This window comes from Lepidochelys olivacea (assembly GCF_965140295.1).
Source record: "Lepidochelys olivacea isolate rLepOli2 genome assembly, chromosome: 4".
Lineage (NCBI taxonomy): Eukaryota > Metazoa > Chordata > Testudines > Cheloniidae > Lepidochelys > Lepidochelys olivacea.
This window is the reverse complement of record NC_140414.1, coordinates 51,658,191-51,673,091: the sequence shown is the minus strand read 5'-3', so window position 1 is coordinate 51,673,091 and position 14,901 is coordinate 51,658,191.

Genomic DNA, 14,901 nt, shown 5'->3' with positions numbered 1-14,901 from the left:
GGCGCCCCTCCCAGCGTTTCCCTCCACCAGCTCTGCGATTGTCCCTCCCCCGGCCCCCAGGACGTATGCCCGGGCGGCAGCGGGCTCCCCGCTGCCTGCCGCCTCGTCATCTCGCGCCCCCCCTGCCTCTGCCACCATCACCAGCGGCCGAGGCCCTTTCCCCGCCTTGACCAGGAAGCACGGCGTCCGTTGCCTCCTGGTGCCCGCCTCGCCCCACGTGGAGACATACGTGCAGGCGTTGGCGAAGGTGGTGGGACCCACGGCTATTGTGGCAGCCTCCAAGATGTATGGGAAGGTCGTTTTCTTCTTAGCCTCGGAGGATGCCGCCCAGGAGGCGGTGGAGAGGGGCCTGACGGTAGGGGGGGTGTTTGTCCCCCTAGAACCGTTAGAAGACCTGGGCGTTCGCCTCGTCCTTACCTCCGTTCCTCCCTTCTTACCCAATGCTGCCCTGTTACCCGCTCTTTCCACCCTGGGGAAATTTGTTTCGGTCATCAGCCCTCTCCCGTTGGGCTGCAAGGACCCCACCCTCCGTCACATTTTTTCGTTCCGCCGGCAAGTGCAGCTCCTACCACCGGCAGGGGCACGTGACGGAGAGACGCTTGAGGGGTCCTTTCTAGTCCCCTACGAGGGAGCCCGCTATCGGGTCTTTTATTCTACCGGAGAGGCCCGGTGCTACCTCTGCCGCTCAGCGGGGCATGTCCGCAGAGACTGCCCTTTGGCTCGAGGGGGAGGGGCACCCGAAACCCCCGAGACCCGGCAGGACATCGGCCCCGTTGCTGCCGACGCCCCTGGCTGCCCAGTACCTGAAACCAACCCTCCTCCTACTCGACCCATCGCTGCTCCCGTCCGGGTCCAAGAGATATCTTCCCTACAATGCCCGGGCGAGCAAGGGGTTTCCACCCTTGCTAGTACCAACCCAATAGAGCCCATGGAGGAGGGTGTGGCAAGGATATTATCGGGTATAAGAGAGGGCCCTCCCCAAGGAGAAGCCCCCGCCCCTTATGTTGCCCCACCGCTACCTCCCCGAACCCCTAAACCATCGCCTCCGCCCCCCGACACGACCCCTGCTAACCAACCCCCAGATGATGCTATGGAGGGCTGGATCCTAGTCCAGGGGAAGCGAGGCAAGCGGAAGGCTCGAGCTCCGCTGCATCCACCCGACGCGGAAGCCCCCCGGAAGACCAGGAAAGGAGGCACTGCTATCGAGCCTCCCGCCACGGCCGCGAGCGAGATCCATCCGCCGGTGTCGGGAGGGGAAGACGGACTGGCATTGGAGGGCAGAATCCCCCCTCCACGGGAAACCCTCCCCTCCGAGACTTCTGAGGACACCCCTTCTGCCTGGACGCTACCCGAACCCCCCGCAGACCCCGAGGCGGCCATTGAGGCGGGCCCTAGAAGAGAGGCCCCCGGGGTGGCAGGAGTTGGCCTCTCCTCCGTGTATGCGGAGATTGAGGCCCTAGATTTGACCCCGGTCACCCAGGGAGGGGATGATTTGCTGCCGGCTGGCCTCGAGCTGGGCAGCCTTACCCCAGCCTCCCTTTCCCCATGCTCCCCCGCCCTTTTTGCCTTTCCGGGTGAGCACCCTGCAGAAGGCGGTCCACCACCTGATGCCGTGACCGCTAAAACCACCATGGAGCCAGCACCTAGCATTCTTGGGAGCCCCTCCCCTTCCCCCTTAACCCTTGACTCTGCTCAGGAGGCACTTTCCTTTAGCTGCTCGCCTCCTGCACCCCAGAGCCTTACCCCTGCCCCTGCCCCCACCCCTGCCCCTGCCCAAGGTCCCTCCTCCTGCAATGTTACTGCCGCCCCTGGGGTTATTTCCTTTCCGCCTTTTGCAGACTCCCCCCAGGGAGCAGTCTTTGCACTTTCTAGTCGCGACCCATTAGGAGTGGCAATTTTTCCCCTGCCATCCCCCTCCACCCCAAGGCGTGAAGTGAATTTAATAACCCCAGCCTGTCAGACGCCCCGTCGGTGGTCCGCACCCTGTCTACCTGCCTTAGCGGACCACGAGGCTGTATTAAGAGGCCCATCAGGGAATACCTTGGGAATTGTAACCCCACCCCCCCATGAGCTGCGGCATGCGCTACGGAAGTTCCTAGAGCACTCCCGTGGCGCCCGCGATAGGGCACAGCTGGCTCTTCGGCTATGGGGGGACTTTGATCAACTCCTCCAGGCCACAAAGGCCCTTATAAAGGAGGGCAGGGGGCAAGGAAAGCGCGGTGCTGCGGCCTACGAGCGAGCCCGCAGCTTCCGCAGCGATCTACTCACCTACGGGATGGGTCATGGGTTGCTGTGCAACCCGCCGGGGGCCCTGAACCCCCCCGCCAATACGAGACCCCCACCCCCCCAGCCCTCCGTATGACGCCTCTTATTATTGCGACCCTGAATACCAGGGGCTGTAGGATGGCTCTCCGCAGGTCCCAGGTGCTCTCTTACCTTCGGGAGGGGAGGTACTCTGTAGTTTTCCTGCAGGAGACCCATACAGACCCGGCCGCCGAGGACAGGTGGCGGCTGGAGTGGGGGGACGGGGTATACTTTAGCCACTTTGCGACCTGGCAGGCTGGAGTGGCAACCCTATTCTCCCCCAACCTACGGCCTGAGGTGCTAGGGGTCAATGAGGCCGTGCCGGGCCACGTGCTGCACCTTCGAGTCCGTATGGAGGGGCTCGTGGTTAATTTTGTTAACATCTATGCCCCGCAAATGAGCTCCAGGCGGCCACAATTTTATCAGCAGGTGTCCGACTTTCTCGGCACCCTGGATTCGCACGAGTGCCTGGTCCTGGGAGGGGACTTTAACACCACCCTCGAGGAACGGGACCGCTCAGGGGCCGAACCGAGTCCGGCCGCTGCGAATATTCTCCAAGGGATAGTTGACCATCATTCCCTAGTGGACGTCTGGCGTGACCATCACCCAGATGACACCTCCACGTTTACCTTTGTCCGGGTGGAGGCCCATCGGTCACACCACTCTCGGTTGGACCGTATTTACTTATCCCGTTTCCATCTTTCACAGGCCCACTCCTCCGCCATTCGGCCGGCCCCATTCTCCGATCATCATTTAGTCACTGTAACGGTTTCCCTCCGTGCAGAGAGACCGGGGCCGGCCTATTGGCACTTTAATAACAGCCTGTTGGAGGACGAGAGCTTTGTGATGTCCTTCCGGGAGTTTTGGTTGGCCTGGCGAGAGCAGTGGCGTGCCTTCCCCTCGGTGCGGCGATGGTGGGATCTCGGGAAGGTGCGCGCCAAGCTCTTCTGCCGTGACTACACTCGGGGCACCAGCCGACGGCGAAATGCGGCGATAGAGCAGCTGGAACGGGAGGTCTTAGAGATGGAGAGGCGCCTGGCCGCCGATCCCGAGGACCCGTCCCTCTGCGGAGCGTGCCGGGAGAAGCGGGAGGAGCTCCGGGCCCTTGAGGACCACCGGGCCCGAGGTGCCTTCGTTCGATCCCGCATCCGCCTCCTTCGGGAGATGGACCGTGGCTCCCGCTTCTTCTATGCCCTGGAGAAAACGAGGGGGGCCAAGAAACACGTCACCTGCCTTCTTGCGGAAGACGGCACCCCCCTCACGGGTCCGGAGGAGATGTGTGGGAGGGCCCGTGACTTCTACACAAGCCTTTTCTCCCCGGACCCGACCGATCCTGACGCTTGCGAGGTGCTCTGGGAGGAACTCCCCACGGTCAGCGTGGGCGACCGAGACCGACTAGAGCTGCCTCTCACCCTGGCCGAGTTCTCGGAAGCCCTCCGTCGCATGCCCACCAATAAATCTCCGGGCATGGACGGGCTGACCGTGGAGTTTTACCGCGCGTTCTGGGACATTCTCGGCCCAGACCTAGTCACCGTCTGGGCTGAGTCCTTGCAGAGCGGGGTCCTCCCTCTGTCATGCAGGCGAGCGGTGCTTGCTTTGCTGCCGAAGAAGGGGGACCTCCGCGATCTACGACACTGGTGTCCCGTCTCACTCCTTAGCACGGATTACAAAATCGTAGCGAAAGCAATCTCGCTGCGGCTGGGGTCCGTGATGGCGGACGTGGTCCACCCAGACCAGACCTATACTGTCCCGGGTCGCAGCATTTTCGACAACCTCTTTCTCGTCCGAGACCTTTTGGAACTCGGGCGGAGAGATGGTCTATCGTTCGCCCTCCTGTCTCTTGATCAGGAGAAGGCGTTGGATAGAGTAGACCATGGGTACCTCCTGAGCACTCTGCAGGCGTTTGGATTTGGACCTCAGTTTGTGAGTTTTCTCCGGGTGCTGTATGCCTCCGCGGAGTGTTTGGTTAGGCTCAACTGGACCCTGACTGAACCGGTCAGCTTCGGGCGAGGAGTGCGGCAAGGGTGCCCCCTCTCGGGCCAGTTGTATGCTCTGGCAATCGAGCCTTTCCTCTGTCTCCTCCGCAGGAGGATGACAGGGTTGGTGCTGCGGGAGCCGGAGCTGCGGCTGGTCCTGTCGGCATACGCCGATGACGTACTTCTCGTGGTCCAGGACCCGGGCGACTTGGCGCGAGTGGAGGCATGCCAAGCCATCTATTCGGCAGCCTCCTCCGCCCGAGTCAACTGGGTCAAGAGCTCTGGCTTGGCGGTGGGGGACTGGCGGCAGGTGAGCTCCCTCCCACCCGCACTTCAGACCATCCGGTGGAGTGCGGGTCCACTGCTCTATCTCGGCGTTTACCTTTCCGCCACGCATCCTTCCCCGCCGGAGAACTGGCAAAATTTAGAGGGCGGGGTGATAGAGCGGATCCGGAGATGGACGAGGCTTCTTCGATGTCTCTCCCTCCGAGGGAGAGCACTGGTGCTTAACCAACTAGTCCTGTCCACGCTCTGGTACCGGCTCAACACCCTGGCCCCGGCCCCGGGTTTCCTGACCCATCTCCGGAGATTGATTCTAGAGTTCTTTTGGTCAGGAATGCACTGGGCCCCTGTTGGAGTTCTTCATCTACCCCGAAGGAAGGAGGGCAGGGCCTGAAGTGTCTGTACACTCAGGTCCGCGTCTTCCGCCTCCAGGCCCTGCAGAGGCTCTTTTATAGTGCAAGTAGTTCGGCGTGGAGCATACTGGCGCACACCTTCCTGCGCCGTTTCCAAGGGTTTCGATATGACCGGCAGCTCTTTTATCTTTCTCCGAGGGGTTTTCCGCGAGACCTCTCCGGGCTGCCGGTCTTCTACCAGGACCTCCTCCGGACCTGGAAATTGTTTCTAACAACCAGGTCCGTGGCGGCCACCGTGGGGGCAGATCTCCTCACGGAGCCCCTGCTACACAACCCCCAGCTCCGTGTGCAGGTGGCGGAGTCCCGCTCGGTGCGCCAGAGGTTGGTCCTGGCGGAAGTCACGAGGGTCGGAGACCTCCTGGACTACGACCGGAGAGACTGGCTGGATCCCCTGATGCTCGCTCGGCGCATGGGGCTCTCCAGTCTCCGTACCCCCCGGCGCGTACTTCAGGAGGTGAAGGCCGCCTTGACCCCCGCTGCTCGGGCTTATGTTAGCCGAGCCTTGTGCGAGGGCGCACCCCGCCCATCCCTTACCCCAGGCCCGCCGGACCTTTCCATCGGGCCCCCACCCCATAGATCCCAACACACCCCTCACCCTTTCACTGCAAGCCGGCTGCACGAACTGCAGCCGGTTAGCTTTCAAATTGCTTCACGGAAATATTTATATACACTTACGCTTCACACCCTTCACGCCCACACCCTGGTGTCCCGCCCCGATACAAAGTGGCGGGATCTCCTGCCACCTTTGGAGGGTGAGCAACCTCGGTGGGCCAGCCTGTATTCCACCCTGGTCCCAAGGCCCGTCGGGGACATCAGTTGGCGGCTCCTTCACGGAGCTGTGAGCACGGGTGTGTTTTTGACACGGTTTACCCCCATTCCGGACACTTGTCCTTTTTGTAATGTGAGGGAAACCCTGGTGCACGTGTATTTAGAGTGTGCCAGATTGCAGCCCCTTTTCCGGCTCCTCACAAATATTTTATTACGCTTCTGGCTTCATTTTTCCCCCCACCTTTTTATCTATACACTTCCCATTCGTGGCCCCACAAAGTCGCGGGATCTTCTGGTCAACCTCCTCCTAGCTTTGGCTAAAACAGCCATTTACAAAACCAGAGAGAGGAGGTTGGCCCATGAAACGTCCTGCGATTGTGGGGCCGTTTTCCAATCCTCAGTACACTCACGTATCCGAGCGGAGTTCCTCTGGGCGGCGTCCACCGACTCCCTTGAAGCCTTCGAGGAGCGGTGGGCGCTGTCTGGGGTTCTCTGCTCGGTGACCCCGTCCGGTTCCCTCCGTCTGACCCTTTGATTGAGGGGAAGAGCGAGAGACGCCAGCCCCAGCCATTGCCGCTGTGGATACCATCATTCCTGTCATCTAGGAGGGGTCCTATAATACATGGGTGTCTACCCCCCCCTCCCTAAACCGCCCACCCCGCAGCCGTGCCCATCTTACCGGGCACTCTCAGGAGAGGGAGGATCGGTGACACTGGGCGCGGCACTGGGTAACTCGAGGGGGTGGAAGACCACGAGTGTCGAGGAAGCCCCCCCGCTCTAGGCCACCAGGTAACTCAGGAGGGTGGAAGACCACGAGTGTCGAGGAAGCCCCCCCGCTCTGGGCCCAGGCTAGCCTGAACACTTCTCCCTCCTGAAAGCTGCTGTGTTATACCTTCTGATTGCGTTGTTTTGTTGCATAGTTGTTTTGTTTTCTTTGGTAATTCTGTAAGCGTTACCAATAAACTTTCTTTTTGTTTCAAAAAAAACCTTCCCTGTTACCTTACCCAGGGAAAAGGGACCTACTTAACCTGGGGCTAATATTTCTGCCTTCTATTACTCTCCTGTAGCCATCCGGCCCGACCCTGTCACAATATATACATTTATATTTTAAATCAATTTTGGGATTTTTTGTATTCATGTAAGAGATGGTGTAATAATAAAACACTTCTCCATTATATTTCTCCAGTGGCTGTGACTTATAATCTCAATTTTAATGCTTCTTTCTTGATTACAAAAACAGGTTTTACACTAGAAAGATAGAAAAACATTAATAAACCTCTGCAGATTTGCTCACTGGTTTGAATTCTGCACTATGAGAAATTAGAAATGGTTGGAAATTATACAGGCTCCATCACCCTTGGCGTACTCCGCCTTTGGTTCAATGTTAAAATTCAGAATTACTTAAAAGGAGTTTCACTGAGTACCACAATCCTGACACAAAATATATTCAAATTTCATAGTGCTGAGTCATGGACTCTATGTGTCAGTTCATTAAAAACAAATATTTTAGCCTTTCAAAGTAAGATTTTTATGCCTATTCTCTCATTATATTTGTTTTCTTTTAAGCTACTTGGATCATAAGTGTCTTGTGATGACAAAACCACTATATGCTTATGGATTTGAGGCTTCAATCTGCAAGTTGCAATGGTCCTTATCCAGCAAAACACTTAAACATATGCTTAGTTTCAAACATGTGAGTAGTTCCACTTTGTTTTATCGGCAGCAGAGTTTTCACACCAAACAAGATAAAGCATTTAGCCCATTACACAAAATTACATGACTTTTAGCATTAAATTTGCTTTGATTGACAATAGCTTTGAACTGCCATTATGTACCTTATGGTATTGGATCAGATAAAAATCTGAGTAGCCCTGCTCTGAGATTTATCCATTGTTGTCTCAAAAGGTGGGAAACAAAAGCAAATGCTTGGGTGTTTCACAAATGCCTAGACAGGCAAATATACAACATTAATCAGATGAATAAGCCCAGTTAAATAGAAGTGGTATAAATACAGCCAAAAGGACATGCTTAAGCGATGGTGGGCCCACTCAGTAAAGATGAGAGGAGAGTGGCTAACAATGAGGGCAAGTGTTCATTCTGTAGATGATGGAAAGGGTCTCCCTTCTGAAAACCTCCAATTGTGAGACTTAATAAAATTCTAACAGGGAAGGCAGTGTATTTGTGCCTTGTGTTTTGCCACAACTTGGTTGGAGTTGGAGAAACTCCACTGAATATAATAATTATTTTTTTAATCTGTAAAATAGGATGAAACCCCTTGACAATGAAAAGTAGTCCACTCTGGAACTCATCACATTTAGGTTAATCACATACCAAGAAAGCAAAGCAGTTGTGCTGGTTGAGAATTTGAAAAGCTACAGCAGAGAAAAAAAATGCATGCTATTCCTCACAATTGCCACATCACAAGACCATAAAAACTCTGTATGACAATCAGATTCTTAGCCAGCCAGGTTCATTCACCTTTTCCCCATCGAAGGTCCAGTCTCCTTCCCTCCTACTTAATCTCTTTCAGGTCACTAAGGGAGTGCCTACACTGCAATTAAACATCCGTGGCTAGCTCATGTCAACTGACTTGAGCTACCGGGGCTTGGGCTGCATGACTGTAAAACTGCGGTATAGATATTTGGCCTCAGGCTAGAGCCCAGATTCTGGGATTATGTGAGGGGGGGAAGGTCCCAAAGCCCAGGCTCCAGCCCGTGCCAGAACACCTACACCATGCTTTTACAGCCCTACAGCCTGAGCCCCATGAGTCCAAGCCAGCCACAGGTATTAAATTGTGGAGTAGACATACCCTGATAAGCTATGGTGACCTGTTAGAATAATAAGGAATATACTAACTAGATGCTGCTTTACTAATAATGAAAGCCTGGGCTTCCATTCTTGATCGAACAAAATTCAAGGATATATATTTGCTTAAGATGGAATGTAGATTCAATTTTACTCAATTGTGCAATCATGGAAATTACCTATGGCCTAAAAAGCATGGCTGTGTTTTGAAAAACTTTTGAAATAATGTCCATTTTTTAGTCTCCTTTCGTTTTGCTAGCTGAAAGAAACAGCTTTTGTCATTTCTAATTTTCCAGGTGCCCCTTCGGTACAAAAGCTGTAAGCTGAATACATGTGGTCTCAAGGCTGTTTTCTTTTCTGCAACCTGTGAACTGAGTGGAACTGAAATCAGCAGTCTATAACCTCTGTGCCCAATCATCCTCTGTGGTAAACAAAAATTTCATAGACAAAGACAATACCGTTGGCCTTTTGTATTTTAAAAAAAAAAGGTTTGGTTCTCTTTGCTCTACAAAGTGAAGAGTCTTTGAAATGTAAAACACTTATACATTATATAAGCCCATTATCTTTAGTCTATTACTAAAAATGGGACTTCCACTGGTACTGCTGCATACACTGCAGAAAATTGTTGCTATTTGCTTCCAAGTGAAAAGAAAAAAAATGCTGCAGTTTTTCTTCATGAATGCAGGAATTTTATCGTGTCTTTTAGGTTATTGTGACATATTTATAGTTCTTTTGAACATTTCTTTTGAGAACTGTTAAAGATATCCATTAAGAAAAGTATCCTTTTAGTATATCGAGTATATCTCTAAGTACTGTGGGATTGATTTTGTGGGCACTTATTTGTATATCATTGTTGAATCCTAGGCTTTGAGAGTATAAGCAGAGAAGAACCGGGACCTGCAGTTCCCAGGCAAAGAGACATGAAAAGGGAAATACATCATTTCAGTGGCCTCTTCCAAACTTCTCCCACATAAGACCTTTGTGGGTGTATGGTCTGAATGCTGGAAAGGAAGGCTGTCTGCATTATCTCACTGCAAACATGCAGATTCTTTCCCAGGTACAGTACTGCTGAGCTTATCACTAATATCTTATGAAGTGACCAACTCCACTAAATTGACATGTGTTCTTCCAGTTTTGCTGGCTGTGTATTATAATCAGACTATCACATAGTGCTGATTTAGAGCATTATATTACTGAGAGGTGTGTTTGTTTTTCAATGTTTCTGATCATTGGCTATTTCAGTATATGATGATGTTCTATACACAAAAAAGGTAAAGGACGAGAAGTGATGAAGTTAAGTATCATCAGGGATGTTGGGGAAGAGTGTAAGAGACTAGAAATATGCGGGATGTAGCTCATTGCAATGTGTACAAAATTCTGTGTGTGAAAGGTTGTTGTTAAGTAAACTGGTTAAATCTTGCTTCAGACTGGTCTAAACACAAAAGTTGCACTGATTTAGCGAAAACTGGTTTTCAGATCAATGTAATTAAATAGTGCAAACCCATGTAAACTCTCACGCTGGTTTACAATGGGCTTATTTTGATTTAGTTTAAATCATTAAAAAAATCTATGTAAGATAAGCCAATATATGCCTTTTGCAAAATAATTTGTGAGTGTTCATATAAGTGCTTGTAGGAGTGTAGCTAAATTGACTTTTAAAAAATGATTTTAGTTAAACTGCTGCAACGTTGCACATGGACAAAGCCTTAGTGCGTTGCCACCTTAGCTGAAGCAAGTGCTGTTGGCTGTATAGATGCCACTGCCATTTATACTAGGCCTTCTTGTCTATTTAATGATAACATCTTCTTTAGAGAAGGCAAGTTGCCAACAACATTTAGACATTCCATGGTCCATCCCTTGTTCAAGAAATGATTACTTGATGTTAATGATCTCTCCAACTACCATACCCTGTATGACCAGCAGTTTTCCCAAAAAATGTATATTGTTTGAAAAGCTATCACCACCTTATATCATTTTATATGAAGCCAAACAATCTAGTCTCTGCTTACAAACATCCTATAACTTTCATATATATATATATATATATATATATGAAACTGTATTAAACTCTAAAAGGAAATACAAGGTGCATGTACAATACAAGTGCTCTTATTTGGGTTCTGATCCAAAGGCCACTGAAATTGATATAGTCTACAGACTTCAGTGCAGAGGATACAATGCATCATGTACTCTGTGATTACTCTTCGGAGGAAACCAAAACTTCAACCAGCAAACAAAATCTACCAGATTTCAGTTACTGTGGACTGAGACAAGGATTGCTTAAGTACAACTAGCAAGAAGCAGAATTTGCTTAAATGTTTGTTGAAACAAAATTGTGAAATATTTTTATGCTTTCCCCAAATTAAATTCCATTGTCAATTACTGTTACACAAGAAAATATACAGAAACTGTACCATGGGAAATGTATGCGATCATCAACCAAAAGGTAATATGAAATTTAAATGAAAAATAAAGCAATTCAGTATTGTTAAATCATTTTATAATTGGATTAAATAATATTTTCTTCCTATTTTTGGCCTTGTGCAATTAAGAGACAATGAAATCAGTGCAAACACTCCAACCATATGATTAGTGTCAATCTAACTGGCATTTGGTGCAAGTGGAGTTAATTATAATGATAAATCAAATGGAGTGGTGACTTGAGGTAGTCTGATAAAACCTAAAGATTCATACAAAGTTATGAACACACTGCATTTGAACTTATTTTGGACAAAGTGGGAATATACAATTTTAGATTTGGGTTCAAATTCACAGGTCTAATTAAAAAAATATCAGCAAAAAGCTAAAAATAAATAAATAAATTCCTTCAACAATTATAACAAAAGTTTGTTTTCAGACTACCAATTCCATTTAAACAATTACAAATATTGATTAAACTTCAGAATATTTCTATATTTTGTGCATAAAATGCACATGTTGCTACCAACACAGGAAATTCACAAATCAGTATTAATAAAACTCCTGGGAACCTCTCATTTAAGTTCTTATTTCATTTTAAAGTGTTATAGTAGTTGTGTTTATAGCACATTTGGACTGAAGGAACTATTTTTGTTTTTTTTAAAAAAGAGGAATGAAGCAGATCTGTAGACTTCAATTCTAACGAAACATTTATGTATTTTGGGATTACATTGCAGAGCCTACAATAATTAAAATCGTATGTAGAGCAGAAATGTCTTATTTTTTATGTTACATTAGTTCTTCAGAATTATTATAAACCTGCCTGATGTAATTCTAATTTTCTACTCAGTCTTCGATGGAGTCCCACTGGGATAGTGAGATATTGTGATTATTCAGAAAAGCAATGAAATAAGAGATTAAGACTCCCTGCTAATGAGTACAAGAGAAAGGAAAGAAATGTGCCAATCTACAGTGTAGTGCTTACACATTGACCTGCCAGACAACAGGAAATAAATTCTCATAAAAAGAAAAGGAGTACTTGTGGCACCTTAGAGACTAACAATTTTATTTGAGCATAAGCATTCGTGAGCTACAGCTCACTTCATCAGAGCTGTAGCTCACGAAAACTTATGCTCAAATAAATTTGTTAGTCTCTAAGGTGCCACAAGTACTCCTGTTCTTTTTGTGAATACAGACTAACATGGCTGCTACTCTGAAACCTTAGATTCTCATGTTAATGATCAAATTAAATATTGGTAGAGAAGCAAACACTAAAATATTTCAGAAAAACTGTGCTATTTAAATTGGTATCTATAATGTTTTGATTACCTCCACTAAATTTTTGGGAGGGTAGCTGAATATTTAAAAGGAGTATTACACCTCTAGAGTACATTAAAAAAACCATGGCAGATCTCAGTAAAATGTCCACTGTTGTTGGTAAGTTTCCATCACGATTGTGTTTATACTGAAGCTGACCACCTGTGATAATCTGGTCAATTGTCCCTGTCGCTGAAACAGCCATGAATTTCTCTGCTGCGGAAACAAAAATGACCAATGAAACCTTGTGAAAGGGCCATTCCAGTGTCCTATATGTTGGTGGCAAATGTAAAGTTGATGCCTAGAATGTTACTACCTAGCTAGAGATCATCCAAGTGGCATTCAACCTGCAAGAAGGCTACATACCTTTGGAATTTGCCATGATGATGCTAAGTAAGATTCTGTCAATTTTATTAGTCCTAAACCCATTTGTTTCAGCCTATAATTTAAGAACAGAATTTGCCCACGCTGAAAGCAAACACAGCTCTCTTAGGAAACTGCAAATACTTCCAAAGGACTGAACTGGCCCAAACAATCTAAAATTCATAAAGAAAACAAAAAAACTTAAAATACCAAAATCCCAGTCGTGCACTTCTTAATCAAGCAAAACTAGCATTATTATCCATCTGCAGTTATTTTTCCAAGAGCTCTCATGTAAATTTCCCATGAAAAATCAGAATTCTAAACATAATGATCAAGTAAAAGGAATTTTACAACCACCAGCAATAACCACTCTGCAAGATCTCTGAAGGCTGATACCCACACATCAATTACTCTTACACTGCATCTTGCAATAGTGCTGAACTACTTCAACTACATTCAAGGGTGTTAATATTCTATCGTCCTAGAGCTATAAAACAACCACTCCAGAAGGGGATGTCTCTCCATTTAAACAAAAAGGAAAAAAAAAAAGAAAAAAAAAAGAAAAGAACAAACTTTGTTATTCAGTACAATTATCCATGCAAGATACATAGAATTGCAAAAATGTAGGTATTTTAGGACCTTTTGCACATCTACATTTAAAAGCACTACCCAAAAAAAATGATCATGCGATTTCTTGGCTCTTCTCAAAGCTTTAAAATTAGATTTTTTTTTCTGTTGAAATACATCAGCAACATACAGTATCAAACTGTAAAGATAGTTAGTTTTCTCCTCCAAAAGCCAAATCAGAAAAAAAATCATGTAATCTTGCTTGTTTTGCACTTCTTGTCAGCTTGGAAGGTGCAGCATTATGCCATACATCCGGTAGAAATATAGAACTATATGTGATGTGTATGTGAACAAGGTACTATGCATAAGCACAAACTCTTATCGATAAGAGCACATGTTTTGGGACTAAAGCGTAGTTGCATAGGTTATGGCAAAATCTATTCACTGCAAAAATCAGTCTGGGCAGCATTTTACAAACCTCCACACCCTGCCACAATACTCTAGATACTTGAAGTAATTTCGAGACACTTGTATTGATCATTGAGATCCGGTGAGCTGCTCTGCAGTAAGAGGAGGAAAGATATACATGTATGCATTTCACATTCATAGATTTTAAGGACAGAAGCCACATGTGATCATCTAGTTTGACATCCTGTATAACACAGGCCATAGGACTTCCCTGAATTAATTAATAATTTCCTGAATTATAATATGAACAATATCGTTCCAATAATAAATTATCCTTCTTATTAAAATGTTGTGCCTTATTAGTCTAACTACAACCTCCAACCATTGGATCTCATACTTTTGTTGGCTAGACTGAAAAGTCTTCCATTATCAAATTTCTGTTACCCATTGAGGTGCTTATAGACTGTGATCAAGTCATCCCTTAATCATCTCTTTGATGAACTAAATTGATTAAGCTCTTTGAATCTTTCACTATAAGGCATATATTTTAACCATTTTAATATTTCAATCATTCTTGTGGCTCTTCTCTAAAACCTCTCAAATTTTTCAACATCCTTCTGGAGTTGTGAACACCAGAGCAAGGCATAGTATTCCAGCAGCAATTACACCAGTGCCAAATACAGAGGTAATATTATTTTTCTAAAAAAGAAAAGGAGTACTTGTGGCACCTTAGAGACTAACCAATTTATTAGAGCATAAGCTTTCGTGAGCTACAGCTCACTTCATCAGATGCATATCGTGGAAACTGCAGCAGACTTTATATATACACAGAGAATATGAAACAATACCTCCTCCCACCCCACTGTCCTGCTGGTAATAGCTTATCTAAAGTGATCATCAGGTGGGCCATTGGATTTGTGCTGGAAATGGCCCACCTGATGATCACTTTAGATAAGCTATTACCAGCAGGACAGTGGGGTGGGAGGAGGTATTGTTTCATATTCTCTGTGTATATATAAAGTCTGCTGCAGTTTCCACGATATGCATCTGATGAAGTGAGCTGTAGCTCACGAAAGCTTATGCTCTAATAAATTGGTTAGTCTCTAAGGTGCCACAAGTACTCCTTTTCTTTTTGCGAATACAGACTAACACGGCTGTTACTCTGAAACCTGTCATTATTTTTCTACTGCTACTTAATATACACTGTTTACACATCCAAGGATTGTATTACCCCTCTTGGCCACAGATCATGTTCAGCTGATTATGTAACATGACCCTCA